We start from the raw sequence: 27,221 nt of genomic DNA, 5'->3' as shown, positions 1-27,221 counted from the left end.
TTTTTTGAATCTCAGATTCGAGTAAATTATCTTAAATATATAAGTACTATAGAGTTGTATCTATAATCTTTTGTAGTAAGGAAGAATAGGAACGTATTGTATTGAAGATCGAAGCAAAATCGTGACGGTCTCCGATTCTATTTATCTAAAGTGTTTACGAAGATGGGTAGATCGACGGTTTGCTCTGCTGAAATTGCTCTCGTTTAAAAGGCAAATAGCAGTAAGAGAAGTGCTTTCAGCCTGTTGTTTCATATAATCGTTCCTTTCGCCTTGGTATCGGCCTTTCACCCGGACTCTTTCGAAATTCATATCTTCGTTGCGATCATCTTATCTCAATGATGACGTTCAACGACATTTGAAAGTTGTTCGAATAAAATGATAAAACTGATAGAGATAGAAAGGTAAATGGTAGTTAGTAAGTACGTTTGTAAGAAAAATACAAGAGGCATTTTTCCGAGATGTAATATTGTGTGGTTCGCGTGTGTAGAGTTGGGTTGATTGTAGGTCTGAGGTAGATCCGGGGCAGGTCGTGGGGGACAGTGGCTATTGGAAGGGCCAGAAGGGCCAAGTCTTACGAGAGGTAGAACGTGCTTTCTCTCTCTCTCTCCTCTCTCTCTCTCTCTCTCTGTCTCTATCTCTTTCTCTCTCTCTCTTTCTCCCTCTCTCTTTCTCTCCTCCTCCCTTTCTTGTGTATACCTGCGTGTTTTATCTGCCTAGGAGAGAGGAAAGTAGGGAAGCCGAGCGATTTCTGTAGGTAAGATAGGGAAGGGGAGGGTAAGGAAGAAAGGTGGTGGAGTGGTAATGTGGTGGGGAGAGGTCTTCCGAGGAAATAGACGAGGAAAGAGATAGAAAAAAGAGAGAAAGGGAGAGAGAAAGAAAGAGAGAAGGGTCGAAGAAGCAGGCTGACGGCAACGAAAGAAGCGAAGGAGAGAAGAAAAGAAAGAGAGAGAGAAAGAAAGAAAGAGAGAGAGAGAGAGAGAGAGAGAGAAGTTGGTGGAGGTGGCTGGATGCTGTCGGTAGCGGTAGTAGAAATGGTGGGAGAGGTAAAGGATAGGAGAGGGGAAAAGAGAAGCGAAGGGGGGCCTCACGGTGAACGTGGACCTGTGCCCGTGGCTCCTCGTCGCATGGCCGACCTGCCGACTCGCTCTCCGCAAGGTGAGACGCGCGGACCGAAGTGAAGAGAAGAGCGCCGGAGCGAGCGAGTAAGCTCCTCTCGAAGGATCGCGCGGAATTCTCGCGAAAGCAGTTGTGCAGCCGGCTTCTCTTCTTCTCTTCGTCTTCTTCTTCCTTCTCCTCCTCCTCTTCCTCCTCCTCTTCCTCCTCCTCCTCCTCCTCCTCCTCCTAGTCGTCTTCTTCTTCTTCACATCTCATACGTTCAGTGGTCTGACGCGCGTACGTTCTCGCTGATCGTTCCCACCTTGGATTAGCAAGCTCTCCAAGGTTCTCTCGAACGAGGATGAATTTGCTGCGACATCGAGCGCGGGCTCGACACGACGGTCGATAACGCGCTCTTATCAAAGGAGCGTCGAGACTCGCGTACATAAATCTCGCGTAAATCTCACGTAAACTTTGTCGTTTCGAGTATACACGGCACATCGTCGCTAACTACGTCGTGAATCTTACAACTACGTACAGACGAAGAATTACCTACCTATTAATATATCATCGACATCGTTGTCGTCGTTGTCGTCGTTGTCGATCATGACGATCCACGTTCGCGCCATGGATTGTACGAGCATACGCACTTATAAGAACCACGTGTCACTTGCATGATCCTTTTCTCTCTCTTTCTCCCTCTCTGTCTCCTTCTATCTTCCTCTTATTCTTTCACGCATATAGCAGGATCGAGTGTACGTGAAAAAGTGCAACGACGAGCTGTTCTTCATGGATAATATCGCGAACGATCTCCCGCAATCAGTGTTTTGTGCGCGTCTTAAGAAAAACTCATCGCTCGTAGACAGAAACTGGTTTCGAAAGTGTGCGCGTTGCTTTCCATTCGGAGGCCGAGCCTATCGAACGCCTTAGGACATCGTTTTACGCCTTTGGAATAATCTCCTGTTTGTCCTTTTTTCGTCCTCACATTCTAAATGGTGAGTCCTTTCATATAAACACCTTAATCCTTTTCGACTTTTGTCATGATCAAAGTGTAGAATCAGACGTAATCTACGTAGATACATATATCAAAGTATCAAAGTTTCGATACCGATCTCGAAAACGAGATCCTTTGAAAGAACGATATAAATCCCGATGGAGAATTTCGCCTGGAGTTAAAATTTACGGAAAAACACAGAGTCAAGGATCGAGAACTGTCTCCAGCCTGGTAGTTCGACACACCTTAACGTTTCTTACATACATTCTTCCCTCGTGCTGCAGTCCTGTGAGTTGCCCTAGCGATGTTCAAGCACTTTCGCGCGTCCCTCAGCAACGATTTCCACGAAAAAAGTTGGAACGTTCTGTCCGAGTCCGAAAGATTTATATTGCTTTTCGAGCATCTTTGCGATCCTCGCGTTTGACGTTTCTTCTGGAAATCACTAAAAATGTCCCCAAGCAGTTACCTCGTTGCTAACCACGTGTTTATCGGTGCTCACGTACTCGCCATAAATCCTGACGCGTACGTAAACAGATTCACACAAAAATCATTCCATTATACGTGATCGTCTACCACAATCAAACACAGTTCTTCTTAAGACACATTTCTGATCGTTACTTTTCATCATTTTCTTCGTGTAAACAACATCGAAAGAATTTCGTCCTTTTCATTATCGTCGTAGTTACCGTTATACAAGCAAGTTCTATTACCTTCCTATTATCTATCTTTTGATCATTCTCCAAAAAATTAGAACTATTATAAAATGTCTCTATAATCAAATCGGATTATAATAGATTGAAAACTTATTGAGATAAGAATGGACATTTTTTGTAACCACTACGATATTTATTTCTACTTGAATTTTGTTATGCTACTTATTTATTTCTTTGATACTCATAAACATGGATGTCTTAATTAAAAATTGTCTCGAACTTAATCTAGTTCTTATGAAACTTGATATATCAGTTTTATAATTAGACCTAATTAGTCTATGAATTTTTAAATAATAGATAAACGTTATTTAAACTACATATGAAAAGGAAAGTCATATGATGCGCGACAGTTTAAGAGCACGAGGTTCACAAGCTTGGAATTTCTTTTACGCGAGCTAATGTTTGTAGGATCGTTAGTACACACAAGAGACTTGAACGCCAGGGTAAGAAGTAGTCGGTTTGCGTTGGCGGCAAAGCATCCGTTTGGAAAACATCGACTACTAGCATGTGGCATCTAGTATAGTTGAGGTAAAGCGTTAGGTAACTTTTACTTTGGTCTCTAATAGTGGCTAATGTAATTCGCTTTTGTGCAGGACGCTTTATCGTTTGAAAATAATTTGCTAAAATAAAGAAACCGAGAGAGAGAGAAAGGGAGAGAGAGAGAGAGAGAGAGAGAAAGAAACAGACAGTACTTATTTCCTTTCATTTCGATTTTTCTACAGTGCAAATTTCAACATTTACTCGATATAATTTGATTTTTAATCTTTCATAATGAATCATTTTTATTACAATATTATTTAATTGAATTGAAAGTATGATTGTTCGTAATAATCGATTTATAACACTCTTTACGATGGATCGATAATCTAACAGAAATAAAAATAATTCATTCTAATACGTTCGAGTATCTGAGAATCTTGCAAAATGAAACTAACGATCGAGTTAAAGAACGGAAGTATTGTTTATTCGAATAACAATGAAAGTTGTTTCTTTGATGTGCAGCATCATTCGATGCGTGGTACGAAGATGCAGCTGTCTTTAACTCGTTATATTCTATGACGTTGATGCACAGAGGAAGATGTTACCAGATGTTAAATTCGATGCTTCTTATTCGATATCGTAACTCGATTGTTCTATTGAAAAATATATCGAAGAAAAAAATCTTGCATTCTATGTCATTTGTCATGCGATTCTATTGTATGTCATTTATAGAGGTAGAAAAATATTTTGTTTTATTTTTAACAAAAAATAAATAAATGGAAAAAAAAGAGATAGGAACATTAAAATAAATCTTGTGCATTCCCTTTTATTGAAACATATTGATCGTTTCGTATAACAATATCGAATGAAAGAAAGAAAAACATATTACAGAAACAGGTCTTAGTTTGCTGCATCATTTGAGGTTGTATCGGAATGCCACGTTTGGGATGTCAGTTTATGAGTATGCGTACATATGGATAGAAAGTCGAAGCTGCTCGGTCCCGTATGATGCGCTCGTAGGATGCGCTCGAAAAATATATTCCGTTTCTCCTAGGGATGCGCCTACCTACTCTCGAGAAGATCATTAATTTCCTCTTCGAGACACTGGCGCTCGCTTCGAGTGCTCGCGGAATTATATTAGAATATCGTTAGTGTTACTTTTTTATTCTTTTTTCTTTTTTGTCTTTTTTGCTGTCTTCGTTTCTTTTTTTCTTTTTTTCTTGTCAAGGAACAAAGATAAGAAAGAGGAAAATAACGTTCATTGTGTAATCGTTCGTTTCTAACATTAGTATCGTCGATGATATTATCGTTCGTTCGATTCAATAAGTTTATAACATAGATAGAAACATTTTTAGGCGTATTAATATAAACGCATAATTGCGCAATTTGCACACCGTTGAGTTCGATTCGTTGATTCCGTGCAATTTGTTCGCGATCGAGCAGCGCAGCGTTATATATCGTACAAAATGTCAGAGTCGGTCGTCGTATACAACGGTGCTTATAGTCACTATAATTCCAGTAGTTTCTAATCCAATCCAGTTTAAATAACGCAATCAATCTGTCAAAGGTGCATGACATTCACTCTACTGAGTAACATAGATAACGTATTATTGCAGATAATACGTCTCGGCTTCGAACATTATCGATAGGTAACTCATTGATAAACAAGAAAAGTAAAGGAAAAGAAATGAGAAAACTTTTGTATTATAAAGATCGTTTCGTTGGAATTCTTTCAAACGAGAAGAAAAACCTGAGGAAAAGGTCTTTGTATTCTACCGATTTAAGCAGTGTCGCTTACATAGCCGCTTCAAAGTCGAGAGCGTAACCAAACGTGGCTTTTTAAGTAGGTATGCATTCTCGATAGTTTTGAGCACGGTCAGCTAGGAAGGGAATTCTTCGCTAGGAAGGGAAAACCTTTGAAATCGTAAAGGAACCCCAAGGTCTATCTTAGTTAAGGAGTATTGACGTTAGATTCGTTCTTCAATGGACCATCCCACCTGCTTAGTCAGAGAGTCGAAGAGAAAAAGGAAAAGAATAAGAAAAAGAAATATGAAGAAAGAAGAAAAAGATTTACGTTATATCACGCGTTCGCTCGATCGTTTTGCGATAAAAAAACAAGGTATAAGATATGCGTCTTTTAAACGATCACGAACGACGTTTGAATCAGTCAAGACTTATGGAACTTTTTACATTTTCATGTTTTCAAATAGAAACGATCGTATCGCGTGATTTTAATGAATCGTATCTCGGCGAATAGAACGAAGAAACAAAAGAAAATAAAGGAGAAAGAAGCAGTATGTAAGCGCAATTAGTACTCGGCATGTTTCTAGGAGTCCTATCGTCGTTGTTCGTAACCATCGACTTTCCCTTTTAATGGCTGCCATTATTGGACTCCAACAAGGATCTCGAGGCATCCTTGTCGATCGTAATTACCTACCGATCTTAGAAGGACTTTGAAAGGGAGAAGGCTTCGTAATATTTGCAAATCAATTGATGGTAACGACGATCGGCAAGAAAAAGAAGAAGAAAAAAAAATAAGATAGGGAGAGGGAAAGAGAGAGAGAGAGAGAAAGAGAGAGAGGGAGAGAGAGAGAGAGAGATACTCTAATAGCCGAAAGGTGTATGCTTCGTACATCTCAGGAGATGCTGGAAGGTCCAGAAGTCGAGGGAAAGGCGAGAGGACTGACGTCACCATCAGGAATGAGGTTAAACCGATGCTAAAGTCGCGCTCGAGCAGTAACCGCTATAACGTTAACTTTGCCGTTGCAGGATGCATGAGAGTCCTGGAAACTATAGCGTTCGCGAGATTATCGGGAGAGAGAGAGAGAAAGAGAAGAGAGAAAGAGAAAGAAAGGGATTCATAGATCCGTGATTGCATCACGAATGTATCTTACTCGCGCGTGCTTGCCGATTCTCTGCCAAGATTCACGATTGATAATCGATTGCTCCTTCGACTCGATGACTTTCGAGGAATGCGATTGCGACGTTCTTTAAAGCTTAAAAACAGAGAAAAAGAACGAACTATACTAAACCTTTCCTCATTTCTATTTTCTTAAAGAAGAAATAAATATCTAAAAAAACATCGTTGATCGGATGCCAACGAAGTTTTCAAAAACGATGAACTTGATCCGGAGTGACTGATAACGTTATCGACTGATAACTCGTCTACCTGTGAGAGAGTGGGAATTTTGAGTAAAGAAGATAGAAAACGTATTTATTTCGCGTCTGGTTTACTATTCATCAAATTTGTTTAAACGGCCTTGTCGGTATCCTCTATCAGTATCGCTCATACATTAAATCGTGTGTTTTATAGATGCAATAACAAAAAAAGAAAGAAAGAGAGAGAGAGAGAGAGAGTACAGATCATAAGCTCTACTGAATCTACTCTCAAAGACTGTCTTCTCGCTCTATCTTTTCAATCGAGATAGAGTCTCTCTCGATTCGGGAGACTAATAAAATTCTCTTCAAGCGAGAGAGATATACACCTATCCATCTACCTATTTATACTGTCTAGAAACTAAAATCTCCCGTTTTGCCGCGGTTTCTCCTTCGTTCTTGGTATCCGTTTGCCAAAAGACAGAAAGGAAGGATTCTCTCTGATCTACGACAAAAAATGTTACAGGCCGATCGATCGTCTTCTACTCTCTCTTCTCTTTCGATTCTCACGATCTTCTCTCATTAACATTTCGGGGTGGGGATGGGGGTGGTGCTTGGTGGAGGTAGAGGATGGGTGCAGCGAAGAAGAGCAGAGAGAAGAGGAACAGTAAATCTAAAAAAAAAAAATACAGGAGAGTCCTTCCAACGCCGACTACCAACGCTATCTCGATGTGCCATCCGTTGGAAGCCTTTGTCTTAAGAGAGTGCACGAGTTTGCTCGTATAAAATGTACTGCCCTTTCGAAAGGGTCCAGATTGTACGGGGTACTAATACCGGGCTGGCACCTTCTCCGAGTCTCGTATAAACTAAGAGAGAGAGAGAGAGAGAAAGAAAGAGAGGAGTTTCTCAGGCAGACTACTCTATCTACGGAGGATCTCCTTTGAAGCAACACGGACGAACTCGCGCGCTGACCCCCAAAGGCTAAAGATTACGAGACCTCGGCGCGGCTAGAATTCGAGCTCCTCCATGAGGACGCGAGTAAAGCTATACTCCTCTTTTAAACCAAGTAGAATCTCGCGTGCTCCTAAGTCGTTGCTTTTCCATTAGAAAGATAAGAGGTCGAGAGGATTGACGTATTATTATTTCTCTCCCCATATTTACGCTTCTGTTACTCGGTTTACTTCGACGTTGTCGATAATAAATAATCAACGTACCGTCGAGTATAATATCGAATGTTTCACTTTGAATATTACAATAGACGCCTTTTTATTGTCTTTTTATTAAATTCGTCCAATAAGTAATGTCGAAATTTTTAATATTTTATATCTAAATTAACTAATTATTTCTTACTAAAAATTTCCACATTTTTGGTAATTTATTGATCAATCTAATAGCATAGTATGTGAAATACTAACAATATAGTTGCTATAGTCTTTTGTTTATTTAAACTATAATCTAAAACAATAATTATATATTGGATATATTAACAATATATAGAAATTGATAATCTTATTTAAAAATATATACAAAATTCGATCTTGGAAAAAAATAAAACTTTGACCTTGTAAAATTCTTGTTTTCGTCAAAATACCAAAGTCAATAAATGATTTCGTACTCAGCTCGCAAATAACCCTTTGTTTTATCGTTCTTTGCCACCTGCGTCACGATTATACGCACCTCTCTTATTTTCGTATGCGCAGCTTCGTCGTTTAGCGTAAGCGCAAATACGTGGGCTATTCGAAATGAGGGCGGGCCGTCTGGTTGGTAGACAGATACCTACTATACCAACCTTTCGCGAGCTGCTCGTTGTCTCGTAATTACAACGATTATACTTGCTTTTTATGATTGCATCGCAAATGCGAGACCTACATATGACTCTTTCGCCTTTACGTAAATACTCGTTCGAGCAGAACGCGATTCGTGATGGTCTCTTCCTTTCTTTATTTGTTTGACATATATAATTTAAACTTAGGCCAACCAGTGATTCGACTTTTTCAACATGACGATACGAAACTAAAAATTTCCCTTAGTGTCTTAGAAATATACAATCGATTAAAATTTTGCTTATATAAATTGTGTTTCATATTAGAGAAATATAATTCATTTATTTATTACATCAAATAAAAATATTACAGGAAACAAAAAATTCCTTAAAATGAACATCGTTAGAATTCAATTTTACTTTTACAATTTATTCAATTCATTTAAATATATTTGATAAAGGAAATTAATATTAAAATATAAAAATTCATGTCGTAATTTCGATTGACTAATTCTTATATTTGCATTAGTAATGTCCAATTGAAATAGTATAAAATCTTACAGTCAGATTTTATTAAAAATTTTTATTTAAATTAATTTCGTAAGATATAATGTACTTACGCATATTACAATACATTGATCGATTTTATCAATCTCCGTATGTAAAATATATTTATATATAAAATATATTTGGTTTATAATCTCGTGTGAAAAGGAAGCTGACGAAAGAGTGGCAGTTACGTTCAGTGCGCGCACGCGCCGACTCGGGCACGAGCGTAAAGGTGTGTGCGTCCAGATATGGCCGCCGCCTGCGCACAGTACTGGTCCGTCGTCTCTCCTGCCTCCACTGAAGAGTCCTTGACGCTTACCCTCTGTGTACTTTACTTTACGGTTTGACAAGCCACGAAAGCCGAACTGATTTTCCTTTTGACATTTTTATTTTTCTATTCTTGTAAACTTTTTAATATCTTTAATCTTCCAAATTTGTATCCTTTCGAAGCAAGAGCACTGTTTTTGATCTATTCTTTTTAGTCTATTTATTTTTTTCTTCTTTTTTTTTTCTTTTTTTTTCTTTTTTTTTCCTTTTACACACTGGTATATACTCGATATGTAAATCTATTTCGAAAGCTGAACGAACAGCATCGTATATCGATTCTCGGACGTCGTAGAATTACAAATCATCTTCTTACGATAAAAACGTGCGACACGTCTTAGAAACAAAGATAGAATCATTCTACCTAAGAAAAAGTATCATAATATTGGAAGAAAGAATAGCGATTTGCTTATATACATTATTTCGTATGAAATCACGTAATTAATGACGTTTCGTCGTCATTCGTGTAAACACGTACGTTCGTTTTTACATTTTTTATCATTCGTTTTCTTCGTTATCTTCTTTCTTATTATCCTTAATAAGATACAATAACACTTTTCAAATTTATCATAGTTACGTAATTACAATTTTTACATACCTACGGACAAAAAAAAAAACGATTCGACATTTCACGATCGATTGAATGAATCGAATGAAGACGCCAAGCGAATTGGAATCGAGTGGAATCCTTAATTACCCATCAGGCGCGAAGTGGGATCGATTCGAGGTAAACGGAAAGAATCCTTCGGTTTCTCGAAAGCCGTGAATTGGTGTAAGTCCGATGTCATTGTGATTTCTTGTCCCGAACATCTTCGAATCAACGGATTCGTCGGTGTTCTTAGACTTGGTGTCTCACCTTCTTTTCCCCTCTTCCTCCTCCTCATCATCTTCTTCTTCTTCTTCTTCTTCTTCTTCTTCTTCCTCTTCTTCTTCTTCTTCTTCTTCTCTTCTTCCTTTCAGTCTCTTCGTTCTTCCGTTCCTTCCTGTCTCCACCCTTTCTCTCTTCTCCGTCTCTCCTCCCTTTTCTCAAGGCAGGTCGCTCGGTATGTTAATGTCATTCTTTCGAATCCCCTCGGTCCCGATTCGAGGTACTAGCCCGGTCTGGTTTTTCGTGTCGCCGAGGATGTCGCTTCTAATTGACGAGTGGCGGACGTATACGCGTTTCAAAAGAGAGAGAGAAAGAGAGAGAGAGAGGAGGGGAGAGAGCAAGAGTAGAAAAGAGAAAGAGAGAGAGAGAGAGAGAGAGAGAAAGAGAGGCAGAACACACGGAATAGAGAAAGAGGGTAAACGATGGACATGTGTCCGAGGTGTTCGAAGCAAAGTTCTGGCATGTCTTATTATACGTTGAAGAGCTCGATATTTTGAAAGGTTCGTGGCAAACGCGAAGATGCGACCCCTCTCTTTCTCCCTCTCCCTCTTGCTCTCTCTCTCCAGTAAAAAAAGAGGCGACACGTTCGTCTCGAGGACAGTGCATTTCGGTCGTCTCGAAGAAAAGTCTCCGTGGGACGTGTCTCGAATCATGGGAGGACTGAAAAATGAAAGAAAGAGAAAAAGAGAGAGGGAATAAAACACAGAGAGAGAGAGAGAGAGAGAGAGAGAGAGAGATGGGGGGGGAATATTAGAAACTTTATCATTATGCTCTCGATTTCATGTAAATGAAAAAAAAAATAAATAAATAAAAGGAGATATCGAACTTTCCGTTTCGATATACGTGCTTATTAGTTCAACTGATTGTAGGTATAATTCTGACGTGGTTTCGAGCGAGACGAATCGAATGGAAAAATGCTCGAAGAGATGTTATTAGCGTTTAGCTTCGGTTTCGATCGGTGGTTTCACGTTCAATGATCAATTCAACTCCCTTCTTTCTTCGAATGAAAATTCGATTCTACTTTTAGATTTCTTGCTAAATTATGATATAATATTTGCTTGGTTAAAATCTAAGATTCTCTTACAAAAGTAGCAACTTTGTGGAGAACTCCGAAAGATAAGAAAATTTTCTAGTTCTCTTTTGCTCATTGTAATCCACGAGCAACGTGGGAGAAAAGACAATTCACGTTTCATCTTTGGCAAGTACTACGAGTGAGTGGGTTCTTCAAGAGAGAGAGAGAGAGGGAGAGAGGGGGAGGAGAGTTTTGACTTATTTTGATAGAATCTAATCATTGGATATAATATATTTTCTTAAAAAAAATAAAAAGATGGCTATTATTTCTTTCTCTAAAAATATTTTAATTAATAGAATAACAAGAAAAAAATAAAAAATTTGTTTATGTTAAAAAGTTTTGTAATGTACAAAAAAAAAAAGAAAAATAGTGTAAATTCAAAGATCTTCGATGACGTAGACAAATCTTGCCGTTTTTCTCTCTCTCTCTCTCTCTCTTTCTTTTTCACAAATGATACCGTTCGCACTTCTAATAAGCGCCCGAGGTGGACGCGAGTCAGTCGTGCGACCGTTGGATGCGTGGGAGAGAAATTGTGAGAGGATCGATGGCTTTAAAGACGTTAGATGAAAAAAGGATAAGAAAAAGACGAAGAAGATGAAGACGAAGAAGATGAAGAAGCTGAGTTTACACGTATACATACTAGAAGAAGAAAAAGCGATCAGAGATCTCTAATCTCATGACGTTGTAGCAAGTACGCTAAGCAAGTAGGTGTTCTCCTTTCGAGTGGGTGTCGCTCCTCCTTGGCTGCGTTGCAACGGTGACATCATCATGTGCGTAGTCAGCTGATTCGACATAGATGGAGCGAAAGAACGGAGAAAAGTGTTGAGTATAATTAACGAGTGTTAATCATTTTTTTATCGTTACGCATCGATCCTAGTTCGATCACAATGACCTCCATTCCTGAACCGGACGTTCACATGTTATGACTCTTGAATGATTGTAAGGGTGAATTTAGACTCATATGAAGGATACTATATGATGAACTCGAAAACTTGAACCTTGAACGATGAGCGAACTCCCAAGCAACTTACGATGGACCTCGTAGTAGCAAGAAAACCAAACAGTTACGGAGAATACAGGGCCGATAGTAAATTCAAGTAAGACATTGTCCCTCAATCTCTCTCTGTTCGTTTCGAACAGGGTGGTCCACTACGAGCGGCGCACGTCGTCTTCGTCGCATTCCCATTGCTCGTATAACGAGCTCTCCGGACTCTCTCTCTCTCTCTCTCTCTCTCTCTCTCTCTCTTACTCCCTCTCTTTCTCTCTCTTTCTCTTTCTCTCTCTTTCTCTTTCTCTCTCTTTCTCTCTCTTTCTCTCATCGCTCCTGGGTGTTCCACGCGTCAAGCGAACTGTATCTTCGCAGGGAGTGATCCCTAACCTGAATAAATTGCATTTCATTGCCCGTTGAATCGCCATTTGCCGAAGACCCGGTGGTCGATTCTTGATGATCTAATCAAGAAGGTGCACCTTTTATCCATGCTTTTCCTTGCATTACCCATTAAACAAAGGTAACGGCAAACGTTCGAACGCTTCTGAAGATACATAGATACTATAACTAGTAATGACACGTTCATTCGCATATTCGAATTACAAAAGAGAGAGAGAGAGAGAGAGAGAGAGAGAGAGAGAGAAAGAGAGAGAGAGAAACGTCGCATGACCGATCGATCGGTGAACAGTGAGAAGACTTTCCCACGGCGAGAACGCGTTGTGACCTCCAAGGCGATCTACCTTGAAAGACCAGAGCTATAGTAACGAAGCGATTCCTCTTGTTGAAGTAAGGATACACTCGCGACATTCGGAAAGTCTCATTAGAATGGAAAAGTCGTTCCTCGTATGTACATAGATGCAATCGAAACTGCCCTCTCACGTTAATTCTCTCCTTCCTCCTCACACCGAATGCCAGCGCATTAACGCAAATCGTCTATACGCTGTGGCACGCACTAACATTGCTAACGTTGTTACCAAGCAATACGCATTCTCGACGATCCCTTATATTCTATCTTTCTCTCTCTCCTTCTCTCTCTCTCTTTCTCTCTCTCTCTCTCTTTCTTTCTCTGACCATTCTCACGTTTTCACGAGCTCGTTGTACAAGAAGAAAAACTTGGCCCAAACTTGGGTCGTATGCAGATCCTTCCTTCCTACCAAATGGACGAAGGTATATCGATACTTCTTCGAAAGAAATTCGCGTTCCAAAGTATACGAATTTCTTATCTTCGTGGTTGAGTTTCAAACATCATCACGATCTTTAAAACTGTCTTTAGAACTGTGCAGTCGCTATTTATTACCGACTTCTTTCGTAAGTCTCATCGTGAAATAAATGTGAGAAACGTTGCACAACATCGAATATGCGAAAGAGAGATATTCGTACTGCAAGAAATCATTGAGATTAATAGGAATGTTCTTCTTCTTCCTAACTTTTTCATCGTCCCTTCTCTTGAAATTATATTTCGAGCAATCGACAATATAAAAAAGAAGCTCAAGAAACAATTGCAGTTAAAGGTGCGTGCTCCAACATGCAACGGATTATTTATATCGTAATGTATATCTTTAAGTAAAAGGAATAAAGAAAAAGAGAAGGAGAAAGAGAAAGAAAACTGAGGAGGATTTCGATTCTCATTACAGATACGGTCGAGAGAAACGAACCGAGAGCCAAACACCATCGTCTCTCGCACTTTAATCGACTTTCGATTACATTCAACATGGAAAATATGTTTCTATACATGAAAGATAGAAAGAGAAAGAGAGAGAAAGAGAAAGAGAGAGAGAGAGAAAGAGAGAGAGAAAGAGAGAACGAGCATTGACACCAGTGACACGAGTAACGATCGTATAAAAACGATGTTCGGAATCTTTCGATACGAGATAAAGACCAAATCGAAGAAGCGGATCAAAGTTTCCATGAGACTTTCTACGAGTTGTTCAACTCGAGTAAGATTCCATTCGAAAGCTACAATCTATTCGCGGTCTCCTTGCTTCTAGAGAAAGATAGAGAAAGAGAAAGAGAAAGAAAAACAAGGAAAAGATGCAAAGCCGATAGCACCTTGACGCGACAATAGTCTATTCGTTACTTGGCACGTTACAGTCAACAGCAAGAGACAGGAAAAAAATAAGAAAATCCGAAGATCGAGGGAGGCGACGAGAATCTCGAAGATAGACCACGTTTGTCAACGTAAAGAATGCCGCTATCATGGAGGTCTACCTTCGTGATGAGGATGGAATGATCGTCAAAGAAGAAATTCCGTATTAGGAATATCTTTATTATTATTTTTGAAAAATCGAATACCATTGATATACAATCAAATCCAACGATTTTTTGTCCTATCATCAGAATTTTACTTAACTTGTTTATTATCATTTGTTAAAAATGTATACGTATTTAACATTTTATTTATTAACTTTTAAAATATACTATCTTCTTCTGTGAGTTAATATTTATTTTTTTTTGTTTTTACATAATTCTACTCATTCTGCAATACCAAAAAAATAAGTTTATTTTTATAAGCAAAAAAGTTTAATCTGAAACAAGCTGTATGTAAAATGCATCGTTAATGTTTCAAGAACGAGAAGCGCTATAAAGACGACAGAGCCCATAAGTGGCAACGAAAAGAGACAGGATGAAAAAGGAAATACGCTTGCGGAGACTCACAAAGCAATTACCCTATTACCCTCTTGGGTGGACAGAGCGAATTACGCTAATATATCGAAGACATCTTGCTCCTCTTGTTTTCCTTCTCTCTATTTCTTTTGTGGTCATGCAAAAGCAAGAAATTCCAAGGTATTCCAAGTAATAAAGTAATCGATTTAACGTAGCGAAATAAACGTAGCAGTATTTTTGCAATTGATATGAAAAACTATCATCGTTCAAATATAAAAATTAGATATAAAAGTGTGTGAATTTTTTTTACTCGCGTTTATAAAAAAAAAAAAAGAAAATAACGTGAAAATACTGCACGACGTTTAATCATCGTAATTTCGAAAAACTTATCGATAAAATGATCTCGAAATAATATAAGGAAATTAAAAAGAATTTTTTTTTATTCGGAAGATTCTCCAAATTATACTATTCTATTCGAAAGAATTTCTTTGACATACGGAAATCTTGTTTACTGTCGACGATGCCGTTGAACTATCATGGAAAAAGCATACGAAAGGAAAGGCTTAAGTCGGCTTGAGCTTACGCTTTATAAGAAGCCTTGATGTTTCTATAATTTCACAACTTAAGCATCGCACTCGCTAAGGAATGACTCTCGAATGATTTCGTCGTCGCTCATATGGACATCGGTTGCGTACCGTCCTAAGAGGATTACCTCTTTCGAGAGAGCCGATTTTGCGACTTTATCGGTCTTTCCTCTTTTCTTTTTCTCATTTTTTTTATCTTACTCCATTCCAAGCATCTCGATATCTCTCTTTCAAATTCTTTTTACTCGTCCATCGAGAAGGATTAAGTGCCAAGCGAATGAACGTGTAAAATAAAAAAAGAAAAAAGAGAGAGAGAGAGAAAGATTTTGAAAGCAACCAAGTACGAAACGAAATTCACAAGGTGCTCGTATTCGTGACTTTTCTTCTTTAAATCTTCCAGGAGAAAAGAATTTCATCTTCGAAAGGATTAACCAAAATAAATATTGCAAATTTTATCGAGATATTTCAGAATTAAATATTATTTTTAAATATGCAAAAGGAAAAAGGACGAAGTCGACGAAAAAAAAAGTGGTTTTCTCTTTAATATATAATGGGGACGTATGAAAATCAGTAAACAAAAAAAAGATAGAAATAAAAAAAGAAATATAAGAAGAAACATCAACCGAATGTTATTTTCCTCGTAACATCGTATAAGTCGATCGTCCCTGATCGAACCAATACAGGAAAGAGGTTGTTCGATGGCAAGGCGACGATCCGTTGTAAGGTAATAAATAATACAAAAGTCGCGCAAGAGAGGAATCGCGGTATTGGTAGCTATGTGGCTACGAAAAGAAGGTACGACGTTGCCCTTGTCTTGAGCGCATAATTAAAACAAACAAAGGACGATCGGAAGCGCATCGAATCCGAAGGAATAGCGGGATCTCGTCGTCCTTGCAATTTCAAAGTGTGTTAACGTGTATGTATATATATATATGTGTGTGTGTGTGTGCGCGCGCGCGTGCGTTAGCACGAGCTAGAAATATTCTCGAGATGATAAAGTTCGAAGTCTCATTTGAAAAAATTCTTTTTCTTTGTATTGGAAGATCCAAAGGATCGACTTGCGTGTACGTATCATCATACGTAAGTCCGTATTCGAAAGCTTGACTGGCTCCGACCGTTTCACCAATCTAACCGTGAATTTACGAGAGTAGAAGGGGCCACTTAAGGGCCAACATCGATGAAGTATACCATACTTATAGCACGCCCGTGGATACACTGGAATCCGGCTCTTTGATGATCGTAACTCGAATACTTTTACGAGCGCATCGCGTTCAACACGTGTTGTATTCTCGCGATGTTCTCTCTCTCTCTCTCTCTCTCTCTCTCTCTCTCTCTCTCTCTCTCTTTCTCTCTTTCTCTCTTTCTCTCTTTCTCTCTCTTGCTTTGTGAGTATATGTATAGAGTATGTATTTATAGTATGTATAAGTATAGGAACGAAAGCATTATGCAAATGACAATCCCGAATACGTGTGTTGCGTAAGTGAGAGTCATTAACCGAGAAGGTTGATAGCTTTCAAAGTGGTTCTTGTTTCTCGAACTTTTATCTTTCGACCTTCTGTCCGTTTCTTCTTGCCTTTTTTTCTTTCTCTTTTTCTTTAATTTTTTTCATTTCGCATTAAAAGCATGTACAAAAACGAACTTGTGAATCACCGATTAAGGAAAAGTCGGTAAAGTTTTCTGAGATATGGCTCCTCTCATCGGAGATGAACGATGAACCATAGCGGAGAGTTGTTCCTCGATATTTATAAGGAATTGCAAGGAACGCCGTGATAAATCAAAACTGCGTAAGGTAGGGCCGCGAGGTTGAACCGGACCCTCGTGAGGTCAGATCGACTTGCGTTGCGACGTAGAAGGAGAAAAAAAGGAAGGTAGAGAATAAAGAAAGAGAAGGTAGTTTAAAGAAAGAGAGTGAGAGAGAGAGAATCTGAAGATTCAAGATGAATGTCCAGGAATGGAAAGAGGGAACCAGAACTCATCTGCATTCCTCTAGATGAACGATGTTCTTGGCTGCTCTTAATAATTAACTGGCCTTATCGCCAGGAGTAACTTGCGCGTGAACTTTACACTTTCCATCCGATCGTTTCTTTTCATTTTGTATTTTTTTTTCCTTCTTATTTTTTTTTCTTCTTCTCGGGTATATAATGAGAAATTCGTATACGAATAATTACACAACGAATCCAAAGAAAATCAAATAACATCAGACCGAAAAGCAAATCTTTAAAAGAAGAATATATGGACATAATCACGGTCTGAGCCTTCGTAAATGCAAAAGAAAGAACAGAACATATTAAAAATCTTTACGAAAAATTTATGAGAAGAGAGAAAGAGAGAGGGAGAGAGAAAGAGAGAGGGAGAGAGGGAGAGAGAAAGAGAGAAAGAGAGAGGGAGAGAGAAAAAGAAAAAGAGAGAGAGAGAGAAAAGGAAAAGAAAAAAAAGAATCTCTCTTCTCGATAAAAGTTCGCTTAACCCCAAGTCGAACTCTCTCGAGAAGCATTACTTGGAATGACTGGCAAGCTGGCGGAACGAAGTTATGTTCGCAGTAAACGCCTGCGTAATAATGGGTTTCGGTCCTTGGCACGCACCAAGGCGCCCTTCGACGGTGAAGCCTCACCCTATCGCTAAGAATGGACTTTATACTGGGACCAAAATTGGTGCCAGCCACGAATTGGCATAATGACAGGTATCACGATGCACCGATTGCTCGACCTCGGAGCCTTCGACGGCCTTCCTACGGGTTGATATGTCATGCGGCTTCTTCTTTCCATCGAACGACACTTACTATGTAAATTGATGAATTCAATGAAAGAATATAGCGATATTCTATGCAAGAACTTTCCTAAATACTTATAAACATTGTTATATAATATATGCATATACGTAAATGTGTTAATGTTGTGAACGACACTTACTATATAAATTCATGAATTTAATTAAAGAATATAGCCATGTTCTACGTAAGAAATTTCCTATATATATATATATATATATATTAATGTTAATGTTGTATCAAGACGAGAATGTGTACTACAAAAGGGTTTAGAAAAAAAAGAAAAGGGAGAACACGATATTTAAGATCCTTTAGAGATATCTCGATTCTAAAGAAGAATCAGTACAGGCTTTTTTTCCTTCTTCATGGCCAGTTAGACAGACCCATCCATGCCCTTTCCTTTCTCCTTCGTCACCTCCTCCTGTTTCTTCAGACCCATTTTATCTTTTGGATCCCTGGCGGCCTCGTTTCAGGAGCCATTGTCTGCACTGCGTTTCAGGATGCCGACACCGGCTTTAATGAGAATTTTAATTATCCAATCCTGCACGCTCGTGGCCCGCCAATAAAACGTACAGACGTTCGAAAAGCGGTTACTCTTGCGCAAGGCGTATTGAAGTATTTTCTATAGTGACTATGCATCCTTTCTCAAGACTCTCAAGTCATTCGAGAATTTAATTACATGTGTATAGAACTTAATGGAATAAAGCTTCGTTGACTGCGTTCTACTATGTATTCGTTTATTCTTTATTTCGTTATGCAAACTTACAAAGCATCAGAAAAATTTTAAAATTCAAGATTCGATAGATAATATTTTTGAATATTTAATAATCATTAAGACATTTTATCTTCAGTTGTTTCTTTTTTACGTTGCAACCAAACGGAATATACCAATTCTTTCTCTGGCCTTTTTAATTTATTAGCAGGCTCATTTTTTAATTTCACGTTATTTTGTTTATCCTTTTTTTTGTAGTCATGTTTATGTGATATATTGAATTTTATCAAATCCTCAGACATTGAGGAATAAGGTTTCGTTTTTTTGGATGAACCTGAATTGTTCGAATTTACAGGATTTGAAGGTATTCCTGAATTATTTTTAGATCCAGTAGGATCTCCTTTATTTTTATTTGTATTATCTACTAATAAATTTATAGAATTCGAATGTCCTTTTGGCTTTTCTGTTATATTACTATTTTCTTGAGTATTTTTCGATGAATGTTTATAAGATGAATTTTGGGTTTTTATATTCTCTAACTCCTTCAACGGACATCGTAGTATCGTTTCGGCTAATGAATCTGTTAAAGTGTTTGCATTGCTCGTCGAAGATGATTTCGAAGGGTTTTGTACTACCGTTCCTTTGTCTGATCTTCGAACAGTCATAGTGTTCTTAATTTTTGTAGATTCTTCTTTGGTAGAAGAATTAAGCTCCTTTATAGAATCATTATCAAAGTATTTTACAGAGTTAAGTTTTTGAGATTCTTTAACATTCTCTTTTAATTTTTCTAATGTTTTCGATAATTTTTCACGCAACGATTCGTTTTCAATCTTCTCTGAATCAACAGCTTTTATATCAACGTCTTTTTTAAGATCTAACTTTTTTTCTTTATCAGTATCGTTACTGTTCGACGACTTTAATTCATTCGTCATTTTATCCTTTTTCTCTTTAAGATCAACGTTTCTTGGACTATACTTTGTCGGACTTTGTATAGATATAGTGATCGGTTTAGTTGATTGACTGGTTTTAATTTCATCACGATTATCCAAACGTTGATTTTCCTTTTCAGTTATCTTCTCATTAATCGTCGTCCCAATTGAATCCATTTTTTTCATTTTATCTTTTGCAACTTCATTCGTTGTCACATCTTTTATTCGACTTGTCAATTTTTCAGATTTCTTTCTCGATGCAACTGTTACCCCATAATCTATCAAAGTCCCATCTTTCTTCTTTTCTATAGGTTTCATGGAATTATAAATATTATTTATCTTCCTGTTCTTTAAATCATTCATATGCTTCGTTTGCCTTGCCACATCGTTTAACGAATCTTTTTTATTACTCGTTTGCATGTTCGATTTTTCTTCAGATGACAACACCTTGTGACGAATTAATTTCTCGTTTCTCACTTTGTCGACATTATGTTCACTTGGATTTATTCCAGGATCGATATTTTTTATAAGAACGTCAGACTTTTGTAATTCCTTCATTTGTATTCCAACGCTATCTTTCTTCTCCGTCGTTAAACTTTTCTCATCAGGAACATTTTTCTTCATACTTTCTACTTCGTTCGTCGTACTAACATTCTTTATTTCTCGCTTCAAAGAAGCGTCGTTCCGCTTATTTAACTTTTCCTCGGCTATTTTTACCGAACTCAAAGACGAACAACTCGTAGTTTTCTTGTTGACAAGAACAGGATTATCTCGTGTGATTTGAATGTTTCCACTTTTGAACGTGGTCGAACTTTTCGATGTCTTTTCACCGTCAAGTGGTTTAGAAAACGTCATTGAATCTTTTGTATCGTACTTGTTCTCTGCTTTGCTAGATTTAACTTCAATAGATGGATTCTGCCACTTTGTTAAAGACTTCTTTTCTTCTGACGAATCTTGCGTAAGCTTTGATTGTACTTTATCATTCAAAGTATACGTTCGATTCGACTGTTTTGCTTTTTGCTTATCAATCACGTTCGTTGGCGCTGAAAAACTTTTCTGGTAATCCTCTTTTTTCTTTGATTTTACATAAGAATTAGACCACCACGGTGACCACTTTGGTAATATACGTTCATCATAAAAGTCAGTTTCGGATGATTGATTATTTAAAACGGATTTCTTTGTAATATTATCGATTGTTTTAGAATCACGTTTATTCGATGGTGGAGATTTCTGACCATCTAACTTACCAGAACCAGGTTTAGGTTTTCCAGAAACTGTAGAAGAGTTCCCATCGGAAGATCGACCAGAATGCTTGGCTATAATATCTGCTAAAGATATAATTTTATCTTTTTCAGAAGTTTTATCAGATGCTTTTTCAGAAGCTTTTACAGAAGCTTTCCTAGAAGCTTTCCCAGAAACTTTCTCAGAAACTGGATGTTTTATAGCAGCTTTATTAGATATACTGCTACTTTTAATCGTACTCTTTTCAGAAGAAACAGATTTCAAATTTACATGTTTAGAAGATTCATTTCCGACAATTTTCCCGCTGCTATTTGAAACAATTTTTGATTCAGGAGGTTCATTTTTGTTAACGTTCAAGTTACTCTTTCTATTAACTTTACCACTAAAAGTCTTTGAAAATCTCAAATCAAGATCACTTGTTATCTCATTTTTCTTAATATCATCACTAACACTACCAGAGGTCAAAGTGTTTGATCGTTTCAAGGAGTCGTTTATAGTTTTACCCAACACAGGTCGTTCGGATTTTTCTTGAGTCTTATCGAGTTTATAAGGTTTGTTCACATTGATTTCACTTGGTCTTTCTATCTTTTTAACAGGAATTTGTCGAATGCTTGATTCATCTTTATTTTTTATCGATGTCGATGATAATTCCGACATTTTCACGTTGACGTTGCTATCTTCGATATGTGCCAATTTCATTTTTGAACTCTCAGATTCGAGATCACTTAACTTATGTTGTATCTTCTTTGTATCACCAGAAGTGATAATTGGATTAGTTTCATCAAAGGCAGTTGCTATTCGAAGTTTCAACACGGATTCCGAATTTTCTACATTTTTCACAATGTTTTTCGGACTTTGATTCAGCGTGTTAAGATTATTTTTAACATAAGGTACACGTATTTCGACTTTGTCTGTCGAAGTAAGAACGTTCAAGGTTTCTGAACGTGCCTTAATAGATCTAACATCTGAAATTGGTTTACCATTAATGGATAGTTCGAGTTCTTTCACTGGTAACGATCCTTCGCTGATAGAAATATGCATTGAACATGAATTTGGTTGATTTTCACCTTTAACATTTTTTGGTAACGCTTTAGACAAAGTTTTCTTATTATTCGACACAACAATAGACAATTCTTTCGAATTTGGATTTTTCGATTCCATTGCTTTTGCAATCCCTTCTAAGTTAACGGATACGACCGATTCGTTTCCAGATGGCACCATTCGTAATTCCACTTGTGGATCATTCGGAATACTTGATTTTGTATTGCTTGGTATTTGTGACCAATCCTTTTTAAAAGTAGATGTGAGATTCGACGAAGTTGGATTTTTGTAACTGGATGATGAATTTTGGCTAGACATTTTGATATCATTGACTTTCTCTGTTTTGATTTCTCGAACTTCTTGTTTTTCTTTGTAATTCTTTAAACTTTCTTGATTTATTTTTTTTTCAGGAAAAGAAGTTTCCTCTGGTGTTACTTCGATGAACTTTATTTTGTCGACTTTTGCAGCTTCGTCTGTCGTAACATTTCGTAAAACATTTCTTTCTTTCGAACTAGATACATTTTTATCAATTTGCTTGAAATCATTCTCGCCAGTTGATTTTTTCAGATCTTTTATAATTTTATCAACTTTTCTAAGCCAATCTATTTCTTCATTTATACTTATCTGTTTACGAGAATCCATATTAAATACAGGAGACGAAACGAAATCTGATGTCTCTGATGTTGTAACTTTTACCGGGGAATGAGAAATCAATGATAAATTTGGAAAATGATCCTCGTTTTTGATTGAAATAAGATCTTTATCCACAGCAGCACTATAATCAGCTATGATACTCGCATATGTACGTGTAGTTGTTTTAGGAACTGTCTGAGATTTATGTATCTCGAGGTTCTTATTTTGTTCATCTTTATCATAAAGATCATTGTCGATTTCTATAGAACGATCGAAATTTGTATCAACAGCGCATGACAAATCGGTCGTCGAAGTTTCTTCAGTACTCTCTTTGATACTAAAATTTTCCGAATTATATGTTGGATAAAACAAGGTCGAAGTAGTTCTAAAAAGTGTTTTAGACAAACGAACGTTCATTTTAGATTTCGATCGATTGCGAAACATATTGAATATATTATCGACGGTCATCATAGTCTCGTTATACGCTGTTATCATTTGTGCATATGATCGATTATCTCGATCACCTTCGTAATTTACACTACGATCGTAACACATAGTAGAACTGCTGCTAAATCTCACTTCTTGCTTCGGAGTGACATTTTCGATGTATTCTAATGGTAATTTTCTTTCTGACAAGAAATGTTTAACTGAAGGTGCAATATATTTTGATTTTGTACCTAATTGTCCGTGTAATATTGTTCTTCTACCAATTCTTGTTTCTTCACGTCGACGTTCTAACAAAAGTTGATAGATTTTTCTCATGGTTAACTTAAAGGTACAATCGACTCTTGGTGATCGTACTTTGAAAGGACGTTTCTTAAAGCTCACTTCACTTTTGCAACTGCTACAATGTGTTATTCTTGTACCTATGAAAAAGAATTTATTTTTTTCGATCGTATAACCTCGAAAAGAATTAGACTCACGTCTGATATTTTTTTTCCTACAATGATATTATTTGGAATAAATAAAAATAACTCACACTTACTTGATGAAACACGTGGTATTTTTTTATTAATGATACACTTAATATGATTCATTTTCTCCGATACTGATACTTGTTATTCCAAACGACTGTTATTTTACAATGACTGACGTAAAAGCTGTTATGTCGTATTCATTAAGTAATACCAATGAAATTTTGAAATTAGAACGGTTTTTAACAGAAAGACTATTGAATTTGAATGTAAGTTTTTTTACTCGCAAGACGGCTCATGATGAATACATCATCGCGAAAACGTCACGTCGAAGTTTAAACAGATGAAAGTAACAAAAATATAATGTAACATTTTTCGATACTCTCGTATGTTAAATTTTATACTATAATATGATAAAATCGATTAATGACATGAAAAAAAAAAGAAAAAAAAATCAATACTTGACGGATACTAAGTTTTATCTTGATTCATTTCGAAATATAAAATATTTTTATTACTACTCATATATACCATAAATATCCGTATCTTATCTAAGCGATTTTACTTGCTATTGCACCTGGCAAACTCGTCCACGCCACGTTATCTGTATTACCTGATTTTCAAACCATATATGAAGATATCGTTTCAGACCATCGTTTATGGACCACAGCATCCAACCGTCCCTTTCTACGTATACGTATCGCGAATCAGAAAATGATTACCAAAGAAAACGTAATAAAGCTTCATCCATAAACAAGCAAATTGCCAATTGCAACATGGTAGATCAAACTCATCTTCTCATCTACTTTGAAAGATCGATCTGTGAAGTTTACAATATAAAACTAATCAACATTATTTCACATTCATTCCAAAGTACAACAACGTCTTGTAACGTCCAATCGTTTTCGTAAATCGTCGATAAAACTCTCACATGAAGTCTCGACCCGGTTGGGACACTCCGTGCCGAGATAAAGAAAAGATCTTAAAGATAAGAAACAAGAAAAAAAGCTGTGCAGCAGCGTGCGGCGTTTCTCGTGAGCTTCGTGCAGTCGGTTACTACTTCGTGGCTTTGTGCCATGAACGAAGAAGATCCAAATGTTAAAGTCACGCCATACAGAGCCAGAAGCGATCCTGTGAATTCTTATCCTACTGGATCTGCCGATTCCAAGTTGTCTCTTGAAAGTGCCGCCTTTAAAAGAATTTTTTAAATTTCGCGAGAAATCTACCTTTCTTAGTTACCATAGGTAAAAGGGATAAAGAAAAAGAGAAAAAAAGAGAGAGAAAGAGAGAGAGAGAGAGAAAGAGAGAGTGAGGGAGAGAGAAAGAGGAAGAGATGCAATCCATACATCATAATATCGTATAGAAATACTATAAAAGTTCCTAAAAGAATGTTTCTAATGGTCCAAGAAAAGAAATCCACGTAGAATCGCTAATGAGACATCATACCATAGACGTTACTAAGAACCGGTAGATGTGATCTTCACATAAAATTATGGCTCGTGTGTATTTACATATAGATAGTTATATAGTATGTATTTGAAGAATATGTTAGTACAAATTTCCTCGTGGTTCGGTCGATCGTCGTATATCGGTAAGTTATAGGTTGCATGAGAAGACGTCTGAAAGAAAAGGAGGGAAAAAGGAGAGATAAAGAAAAAGAACAAGAGAGAGAGAGAGAGAGAGAGAGAGAGAAAACGGCTTTCGTAGGGTGCGATAATGAGCTTGGCGAGAGTTGGCGAGAGTCGACGTCGCAAACGCGTCGTGCAACGCGCTGGACGATAATTATCGTACGGTTTTACTGCTCGTCCTTTGGACGAAGTGGAAGGTAAGGGGAATAACAATGATTCCTCGCTTGAGGCCAGTCGACCCGTCTCACCAACCGTTTCTCACCTTTATGGCCTTCTCTCTATCTCTTGACTCCCGACAAATCGCCAGAGAACGAGTTGAAGCAGATCCCAAGGATTCTTATTTACGTTAGGTTAGGCGAGCACTCGCAAAATCGACGACACGACGCTCCCCCGACATTGCACGAACGAGAGTAATGCTATTCGCTTTAATCGTGACGTTACTCTCGTGAGAGAATCGCTTTTGTTGCCTCCTCTAAATGCCGCTTCGTGAATCGATCGTTCTCCGAGAAGAAGAGAAGAGAAGAGAAAAGAAGAAGAAGAAAAAGAAACGTAAGGAACACGAAGGGATCTCGCGAGTATCTTCGCTCCTTCGCGAACCTTCACAAGTCACGATCCAGAGCAAGCACGAGACGACCCTCCTTGACTCAACTCTCTAGAAAGAGAAATTGCTTCTTGAGATCCTTCGAAATATTTCCCCATTGCACGATCCACTTCTCTTTTCTTCTCTTATCCTTGATTTATTTTTCTTCTTTTTTTTCGAGTATCGTTTCATTAGACGATAGAAGAACGATTTTAAATTTCACGATTTTTCGTTAAAAAGAAAACAGAAAGGAAACTTTCGACCGATCGAAAAGTTCAGGGTGTTCAAGATTGACGCGGCTTCATGGTATCCGATCGTGCGATCCTTAGCTACGAAGGCTATATAAGATAAAATGTTGAGCCATATACGGGCCAGTGGGAAAGTGAGGCTTCGCTGGAGCCGGCGCTGGAACCGGCAAACCTCTCGGTTGGTTAAGCAGACCTCGTTTTTGTCGGAAGGCAGTCCGACAGCGGCGTTTCTGCCGTGTTCTAAATCAAACCTCCTTCCCTCTATTGGGTTCGTCGTCGTGCCAGAGATATACGGAGGATTGAAAGGAGTAGGAGAGAGAGAAAGAGAGAAAGAGAAAGATGGAGGATCCACGATATACCTTCGCGAGACCAAACCATCGAGACTGCGATCACGTCCAGCTTTACCGTTAACTCGGACTTATTCTTCATCTTCTTTATCTCCCTCTTGCTCTTTATACTCTCTCTCTCTCTCTCTCTCTTTCTTTCTCTCTCTCTCTCTTTATCTTTCTCTTTCTCTTTCTCTTTCTCTTTCTTACTCACGCGCGCGTCTCCTTAATTTTTTCTGCTCCTTCTTCCACACTTCTTTACACGGATACTCTTCTTCGCTCCATTATCACATAATCCGAATCAGAAGAAAAAAAGAAGGACGATCGATGAACGATCGATTCCTGTCTTTCTCTTTTCAAGACGTAATCCCTTCTCTTTAAACCATCTGGAAGCATTTCTGGCCGACACGAATCTTCTTCAGATACTCGATTTTATCTTTGCTACTTTGAATCGAGAATTTTAAGGGATCAAAAAAAACGCTTCGATCATCTCATCTCTCTCTCTCTCTCCTTCTCTCTCTTCCTCGCTCTGGAATTCGTCAGTGCTTCAGATAACGTCTCGTCGACACTTTGAGATTTCTCTTGAGAGAAGTGCTGAATTCAAGTGAATGTGAGACGCAAAATATCATAGCTATTAGATTACTATGCGTATGTAGCTACCTCGCGTTAACTTGCCGACGAGTCACTCTCGCAAATCTCTCTCGAGTTCGTACTTTCTTGCCTTTCGAACGATCGTTCGCGATGATAAAAGCGACGAAAAGCGATAAAACCATGCGGCAAAGTCCATTATACGCATGTAAATAGCAGTAAATTACGTTACGATGTTTGCTACCGGTAGTAGCTATATAGGTATATATGTATGTACGCAGACACATATATATACACACATACATATACATATACATATACATATATATGTATATATATATATACATATATATATATATATATATATATATATTAGCTACTTTACTAGCCGTCTTTACAACTCCACCCACGTAGCGGCACACTCTCTCTGACAACGTGTGCGGTTCACATTTCGCGAAAACCGTTTATAGAACGATTTTCCATT

General features: G+C 37.7%; 1 protein-coding gene across 5 annotated transcripts in view; it reads left to right on the top strand.

The window, feature by feature from the left end:
- LOC124422177 (epidermal growth factor receptor) overlaps positions 1-27,221 on the top strand; it is a 119,346-nt gene that overhangs the window by 67,196 nt on the left and 24,929 nt on the right. The window contains exon 1 of one of the 5 annotated variants that reach the window (XM_046958280.1): positions 1,120-2,090. The exons of the other annotated variants lie outside the window; for them this stretch is intronic. The gene's annotated coding sequence lies outside the window, so the exon portion shown is untranslated. Of the gene's footprint in view, positions 1-1,119; positions 2,091-27,221 lie in introns of those variants that run through there. 5 annotated transcript variants of the gene reach the window in all.

The sequence above is a fragment of the Vespa crabro genome, chromosome 2 (genome assembly GCF_910589235.1).
Source record: "Vespa crabro chromosome 2, iyVesCrab1.2, whole genome shotgun sequence".
Taxonomy (NCBI): domain Eukaryota; kingdom Metazoa; phylum Arthropoda; class Insecta; order Hymenoptera; family Vespidae; genus Vespa; species Vespa crabro.
Note: the sequence above shows the minus strand (reverse complement) of the source record. Positions and strands in the feature narration are given on the sequence as shown.